We start from the raw sequence: 8,562 nt of genomic DNA on the forward strand, positions 1-8,562 counted from the left end.
AATAATAATAATAATAATAATATTAAACTGTCACAATTACCATCAGTCCATAAATCACTTAGTGATAACATTCAGCATGACAATGGAGGGAGGCCTTCTCGAGTGACTTTTTTGTCATAAGCTTCTCGATTCCTTTCTTACTCCTACTCTCCCACTTCCCACGACTTTTCTTTTCTTCCTGTAATCTCTAAATGACCTGGCGGAGCGCTCATGGCCTCCGCTTCATTTCCTAATTAATTGGCCTGATTACGAACGGAAACCCAATTAGCGCATACCAGCGCTAACATGCTCCAAGCCTGCGGTCCTCCGAGCTACACCAATGATAGCTGGATGAGCTGAATTATCAGTTCTTTAGGCATTACAATAGAGTCTTTGCTTTTGAATCCAGCGTAAAAATGTGATGTTGCACTTTATATAGGTTAAAATATCAAAGTTTATGGTCGGTGAAAACTGTTGACTGAAAAGGTGAAGCAGAAAGTCGGCTGGGTAAGTCAGATGGTCAGGTTTTGCTGTAGAAGTGAGGACAGATGGGGATGTTTTTCTGTGCAACTGGATGAAAAACTTGCATAAACACAGACCTTGTGAAAAGTGAAAAGTCATTCACAGTGTCTTTCTTTGCAGCATCACCCACCCCCTGAATCTCCTGCAGGATTTTCTTTCACCTGGCTCATCTTCTCTTTCTTTGTGCTTGTTCACTCATTCACAACATCCTCTTGAGAGCATTCTATAGCTTTTTTCATCTGATCTTTGTGCCACATCTACTGCATGAACCCTACTTTTCTTGCTATAGAACAATGCTCCTCAGCACACCTCTGTTAGCACGGTATCTCTTTATAGCACAAATATTCCACAGCCTCTACAGGATTTAGGTCCCTTTGTATTTTATTTCATTGTTCTTTGGTGCGGGCTCATTCTCAGCATCCTGGTGAAGATTTTGTTATAGTGACTTCCAGTTCTCTAATTTTTTTATAATGCATCTATAATATCTTTAAGCTTGTACTGTATCTGTCAGTGGTGCTCGTCCCCTCCTTCACTATTCTCTTTGAGGGTCTCTTGAGTACTGCCCAGATCCTGCACATTACTCCTCTCCAGCACTTATTTCCTTTTGCACTGTAATTTTCTCCATCACTCCACTTGTAAAGCTTCATCCCCTCCTCCAACTAAAAAGCCTACCTGCTGCTGCAAAGACCTACATTATCCTCATTTCTCCTCAGTGCTTCTCTCCAGCTTCCAGTTTCTTTTTGGGCCTCCATCATTTCTTTTTTTATTTCTCCTCTTGTTTCTTTTCATCACCTTCCTCCAAGTTGCTCCTTCTCAGGGTTAGTGAACCTTGTAGTAGACCTCATGTAACCTCATATCACAGACCAGAGGGTGACATGAACAGTCTTGGACCTGAGGTGTTTTCCCAGTTTTGTCACCTTAACCATCCCCCTTTTAGGGGGCGTGCCTCTTGTTTTTATTTGCTTTAAAATAGAGGTGGGATGATGTGGAATGCATCAATGTGCATTGCAGTAGTTTAATAAAGGGCATTTTTAAATTAAATTCCCCCCTCTGCTACAGAAGCAGCTTGCTGTAGCCTGCTCCCCCCCACAGGGCCCTAACTCCTTTGTTGTTACATTAGCATCTCATTACCCATTTCTTTTCAATTCAAATGCCCAGTCTTATTTCTCCTTCTCTCTTGTGATCTTGTTGCCAGTCCTCTCTCTCTGTCTTCCCCCTGTCTCTCGCTGTCTGCTGCTGTCTCTGCTTCCTCTTCATCTCTCTGTATGGCGATGGCCTTTTTCCTCTTTCACAGTCAGTCCCACTGTTAGGTCATTGCTTCTTTTTATCTCGAGGCTCTGACTTTGATTACTGTAACTCTCTTTCCCTCTCTTCACACTTTCTACGGTTCTTCGATCTGTCTCCTGCAGTCAACATTTTCTTATTCTTTTAGATTAAAATATAAGTAGTTGCCTTATCAGTTTCCTATTTGAACAGGAGAGATTTCATACAATTTCTTTGCATCATGGGATGAAAACAACATAATGGAATGCAGATAGGTCCATTCTCGCTTTCCTCTTTCTCTGTAGCTCACACTCCTTTATTCCCCTGCTACAAAGCCACACAGGGGGGCTGATTAGGGGCCTAGTGGAGGCGCTGCTTCAAAAGATCCTCTTTAAAAAGTCATTTTGATTCAGCTGATTCTGGACTCAATTTAGATGCTGGTGGGTGGGAGTAGGGCTGTGAGTTGGTGTGATCTAAGCTAGTGGGCCTACTGTTAAAATCTGGACTGAAGCAGACGTACAAAGTAGCGATGTTATGCTCGAAGTAGAAGGCTTGACGCCGTATCAACCTTTCAAAGCAGAAGTAACGCGGCACAATGTTTTGATACCTGGCTTCACCACGTGAACAATCACAAGTGTGACATGACCTCCCCAAATGAGGCCTCGCCACGTCACACTGGTATCAGCAAGGTGTCGCTCAGTTTTGAATGCTACCTGAACTTCCCAATATTTAAAAGTTGTAGAATCAGTTTAAAAGTGACCCATTTTCATAACACTAGCTTTATTAAACTAAATAACATTAATAAAAGCATTAAGACCACATATATTCTAACTGTTTCTGCATGGTTGCAAATTTATTCCACCGGTACAAATGCAGTATTATGGGTCTGGCCAGCGGAAGAGACCATTCTCAAATGCTTCGAAACAGTGAACCATTTTCAACACAATGGCTTCATGTTGATTCAATGTGTCAGAAAGTCTCGGTTTATCTATCACTAGTACAAAGTATTGGACTCAAAATGACTTCTTCGAGTGGATCCCACTGAGCGTAGGCTACAATTTGCAGACATGAATAGTGTAGCATCAGCTGTAGCAATAGTAAGATGTGATAATATTACTGTCAGCTATTAGCAGATGCACTGCAGTTACTAATTCATAGCACCCAGTTTTTGCAGTGTATCTCCAGGCTGTCCAGCCTAGCTGGTCAGCCAGCTCACAGTAGCTTCCTCCTCTTCGTTCCTTCCTCATGCCTCACTGGCTGCATCCTCATGTGGCACAGCAAGTTCACTAAACTGACTGCTGAGCATTGGACCACATAATATTTCAGGTCTACAGCCAGTGCTGATTGGCCTGATGACTCTGAGGTGCCACTTCATCTTTGTTTTCATCTCACATTTCTTAGCTTCCCTGTAGATGTCCTAATTTTCTCTGTCCTTTTTGCCAAGTCAGTAATATTTCTTTCTCAACTTTCTTGTTTTATGAAAAACTTCTATACATAGGTATCTGTCTAGTTTGCAACGGTGAAAATTGATTCTACCCCAACTGCATCATCATACTGAGTGGACGTTGTTAAACATATATGGAAAGCCCCAAAATGTTGATGTTCACTGCATGGTTGCTTTACCATCAGGAAACAGTTACTTTGTTTGTTGGCAGGACATGTGTTGGTATGTTTGATCATGGTCAGCCTCTGGCAGTATCACTGTTGTGGTTTTTGTGTGAAGGCAGCAGGGGATAGGTTGCTCAAATAATGACTATCATCCTAAATGCACATCCTAAAGACCATATTCATCCATATTCCCTGCTGGAAGCGACACTGCCTCGGTATATCTTCTACTGTACCTCCAGGGAACACAATTGTTGTATATTTTTACTCTTTTGTAAAGAGGTTTTGTTCCAAAAAGCTTCATTTGTGCCAAGACCTCCCAACCATACTGCACTCATCATTTCTTTATATTTTAGCTACTCCTTTAGTGCTTCTTTTTATACTAGCAATAGATTGACTTTACAAAGTTAAAATCTTCTGTTGGACTAAACCTCAACTTTTCATACTGCAGCCTGTGAAGCCATTCCTAACATATAACTAATATTTACAATAACTTTTCTTTATCCTCTTTATGAGCAACTTATCCATCATCGCCAGCTCCTATTACCACATAAGAAACATCAAAATTCAGTTTTCATTGTGTCACTGAACACACTACCATATACTGTATTATTTTACTGATAAATTTCTGTTATTTTTTTTTGCTCATTTTTTAGAAAAGCTCACACAAATTCTTTTTACCTGTCCCCTCCCTCTTCAACGCACACTTGCACACACACATACCACCACAAAGGCACAGTAACAGCTTATCTTCACATGATTCTCTCCCTAGTTTTCCTCTCATTATCTCCCAGACTTCATGAATAGCGCCCACCTGCCCATATGCTGTGCTGGGATTTCTCTGGCTGGATGTTTGAAACACTTGTTAACTGCCTGTTTCCCACCTGTTTTCACTTTAGGGAGGAAGGGATGGTTGAGAGACAATATATCACAAAAAATTGGAGGCTTGTGTCATCTGCAAATATTTAATATAAAAAATACCTACAATATCTAGGCTGCAGCACTGAGGTAAATAATCTTATCAGAAATAGAAATATATAGTGTCTAAAATATAATTTCTTATCTATGATGTAACTTTGTCCATCACTCTTGCTTCTTTCTGAGTTAAATACAATTATCCATCCATCCATCTATTGTCTATACCACTCATCCTGAAGAGGGATGCGGGGTGGGGGCTGAAGCCAATCCCAGCCTGTTGAGTGACTAAGATCAAATAAATACCTAAACTTTTAAAAATGTATGTGCTAATACTTGTTTACAGTATGTGTAAGTTCAGAGCTTTGGGCTAAAAAGCCTTAATTGGACTATAGGTTTTTCAGGGATTATGCTTTGGTGTGTGAGTCTGCATCTGCTTTTCTTCTTCCCTCTTTGTAAGATGCGGAGGTGTGCATGCTTGAAGACTGGGGATTTTGTAAAATTATGTGATTGTTCTTTGGTGTGTAGCAGCAAATATTTAAATGTGCTATTCATGGATATGAGAACGCTCCACATGTATCTGTTTGATATAAAGAGAGGGGGACATAAAAGGAGGGAAGAATGAATGGGTCAGGGAGTGAAGCAGATACTGGAGCTATACTGAGACAAAGTGTGAGAGAGAAGACATAGAACGATCTGACAGCGGCAGTGATCGAGAAACATGTAAGGAAATGCAGCGAGAAGGGGAGGACAGAGTGCGTGGGATGGTTTTTTTTTTTTTTGACAGTTTACAGAAGAAAAAACTGATGAATTTAAGATAAACGAGGCATGGTGATAACATACACCCAGTAATTAGACAAACAAAAGAGCTAGAAGAAGAGAGAAGGAGAAGGGGGGAGGGTATGTGGATGCCCGCAAGATGAATGCCTGCTTTCATCCTTTTCCTTTGCCTTGATCCCTCTGTGTATTTTACCTCTCTCTCTCCTTCACCCTCTTTCGGTGGCTCATATATCCTCATTTACTCTATTTCACCTCCTCTCCCCTGTTGTTTTCTCCTCTCCCTGCTGCCTATGTCCGTTTTATTTCCCGGCGGTAAGCTTGGCTCTGCCCTGCCTCATTCTGTGAAATACTAATGTCTCATTAACTGCTTTATCTGTCTGTTTATCTTCTTCCACTTCCCCTCTGCTGTATCTCCCAGTCCTGTCTTTAAGGCTCCACTCCTCCGCTCGTTCACTGCTTTCTGTCAGTCTGCTCATTTGTCTTGTGCTTGTCTTGCTCAGTGTTGTAATACAGTTGAGTGACACCAGGTGGCAGTCAAGCCCATCCAATTTCTTGTTCTCCCTGTTGATTCTTTGATATGGCTCAGTGAGTATTTGGCTTTTTATCCTCCAGCATTTACATGTGATTTATGTAGATGATTATGTATGAGAGAAAGGTGCGGTGTGTCTGATTTTGGTCCATTACTGTACGTGCAGTGGTTTGTGTCACTGTGGATGTGTGTGTCTAAAATCAGACCATAAAATCTTAGCTGTTGTGAAATATTCACTGGCTCTAGTTATCAGTGTGAGTTATTATGTGAGCTCATCAGGAAACCAAATCACACAAAAAAGGAGAAAAGGTTTTACAGCCTCATCTCATAATTTCAGGAGCTTTGCTGGCTGATCACTGTTAGGATAGTAATGCTGTGAAGCCATTTGAAATGAACTGGACGCTAATTTAAAAAGTGTTGCTACTGATGATGCCAGAGTTTTGGTTAGAGCTGTTTATTTCACAGTTCTGCTGTGAGGATATGTTTTCAATTTGGCAGTTAATTTAAGGCGATTAATGTGCCATTAAAGCTGCTTAACCTAATTTTTTTTCAGCCACTAGAGGGTCTAGTAAGACTCAAAACAAACTCACACCATAAGCTGTTCCTAACCACTCTTTGCCCCTCGCATCACATCCTGTTTCCTAAAGCTGTGACATAAACTATGGATGCCCAGTTGTGACAAACTGTACAAAAGGTCGACTCTGGTTCAGTGGGTAGAGCAGTTGTCTTCAACAGAAGGGTCAGAGGTTTGAATCTCAGTCCCTGCAGTCCATATGTTGAAGTGTCCTTGGGCAAGACTCTGAACCCCCAAGTTGCCCCCGACGTTTAGAGCCATTGATGTGAGTTGGCACTGTAGATGGCTTCCTTGGTCCCGTACCGGAAACAAATTCCTTGTTTGTGTAACATACTTGGCCAAATAAAAGTCATTATTATTATCCTTAAATTGCAGCGTCCAGCCTGAATAACGATTACATTTGCAAATCCAATATAATGATCTGGTTACTAATGTGACAAAGCTCAAACTACTCTGAAATTAAAATCATATTAGTTCAATACAAAGGTAAAATAGTGCTGTTCCATTTTCACTTGATTTGTTAGCACGCAAGCAAGCAAAAATGTATTTATATAGCACCTTTCTGAACCAGGGCTACAACGTGCTTCACAGTAGAATACAAGAAAAGAAAAGAATAAAAACACACAGCAGTAAAAAACACAATAACATATACCAAATGGGGAAAAACTAAACGAAACAAGGACACAAGTACCCTATTCAGTGCCAGATAGGAATGCCTGTCCATATAAGAGAGCTTTAAGGAGAGAGCGGCACACCACTAAATCTGGGGCTGACCAAATGTCAAGAGAAGGGCTATTCCATAGTGTGGTATCTGTCACCACAAAAGCTTCATCGCCAGTAGATTTAAGTTTATAGACCTAGGTACAACCAAAAGCAACAGTTCAGAGGAGAACTAAAATCTTATTTATTGCACCTAAGTAAACTATTGTATACACTCAGTGGCCACTTTATAGATAGCCTACACCTCTTTGATCTAATGCAATCCAATACACTGTACTTCTACTGAGTCTTTACAGAGCTCATAATGATTGAAAGTGTTTATACAAACATGCTATTTTAAAGTGTATAAAAGTGCTTGTAGGTTTAATGTATTTGATTTTGCATATGTGTTACTAAGAGAGGTATGTTATATTTTTTGTGTTTGTCTGATAAATAGTGGTATCTTACAATTCCATGTTAGAAGGGTCAAGAAAATGATAAGGCATTGACAAGGCTACCGCAGCTAACAAACATAAGTACGGTATACGTGTTGATTTTTGTAATGTGTCTCTAATGCAGTTACATGCCACATTCACCACAGTATAAATCCATCCTCTCTGACTGAGAACGTGAAATTGCTGCTTCCTGCATGCTCTGCAGGACTCATTCATACTGTAGTTTCCTCTCTTTCAAAAACACATCAGATATTACAGAGCAAAATTAAGTGGCACATCCCCAGTTCATCCTGAGCAGTGTGACATTCACTTTCTCCCAGCAGGGTGCTGTCATCTCAACACCAGCCTCTGGCCACACATTCTCACCCTGGGTAAACATGTTTGACTTTATCTGTTGACTTTTCTGCCATCTGGCCACTCCGCACTGGCCAAGGGTGGACATGCACCACTTATGTGCGAGCTCACAATTTGGCCCCAGGAGATATTATCTATGCCCACATTTATTTTCACCTCCCTTTCCCTAGCCATAAAATCTTATTGTCACATTTTATTCCCCCCCTTTCAGGTTAAAGGGCTTTGAAGGACAGGAGATTTGTTTCTGTCACATTAATGTTGCATTGCTTTTACTCCCTTTGAAGCACAGGGGTATGAGCATTAAGCCCTAATTCCACACCTTCTCACTGATAACATCTTTCAGTTTAATGTGTTAGACTTTGGTTCTTCTTACCATTGCTAACTCTGAGAGACGAGACAGTCCAGTAACTTCAAAACAGTGCTGATTTATTCAAAGGATCACAGGTAAAATTAACATTACATGCTCAGGTATCTTGCACCTCCAAACTGCACGCAGGCAGATTTAAGATGAAAGACCCTGAACCCACCAGGCCTATACATTATATCCCCTCGGTTGGGCTAGCCCCATACTACACAGAAACGTCAACCGAGACGTCTCTGTTGCCAGCTTTGCAGCTGGTCATGGCAGTAGTCAAAACATGAAGCAAATCAATGTGCATGTGTGTGTCTGTTGGTTAAGTGGTGTGTAACTAAAAACATTCTCACGACCTCTAGTACATGCTGTGGCTTAAACATAAGAACATATTATGGCTAAGGCTACAGTTATACATGTCATAATAATAATATTAACCATCCTATCTGCTGACAGTCATCAGCTTTTCTTTCTAGTTATCCTTGACCAGATGTACCCTGTAGAAACTCATAAGCATGACTAAGCATTTAACAGT

The 8,562-nt window shown here is 40.8% G+C and overlaps 1 protein-coding gene across 2 annotated transcripts in view; it reads left to right on the top strand.

Moving 5' to 3' along the window:
• plppr2b (phospholipid phosphatase related 2b) overlaps positions 1-8,562 on the top strand; it is a 44,861-nt gene that overhangs the window by 6,714 nt on the left and 29,585 nt on the right. The window lies entirely within an intron of this gene.

Source organism: Monopterus albus, unplaced genomic scaffold (genome assembly GCF_001952655.1).
Source record: "Monopterus albus unplaced genomic scaffold, M_albus_1.0 scaffold32.1, whole genome shotgun sequence".
Classification (NCBI taxonomy): Eukaryota; Metazoa; Chordata; class Actinopteri; order Synbranchiformes; family Synbranchidae; genus Monopterus; species Monopterus albus.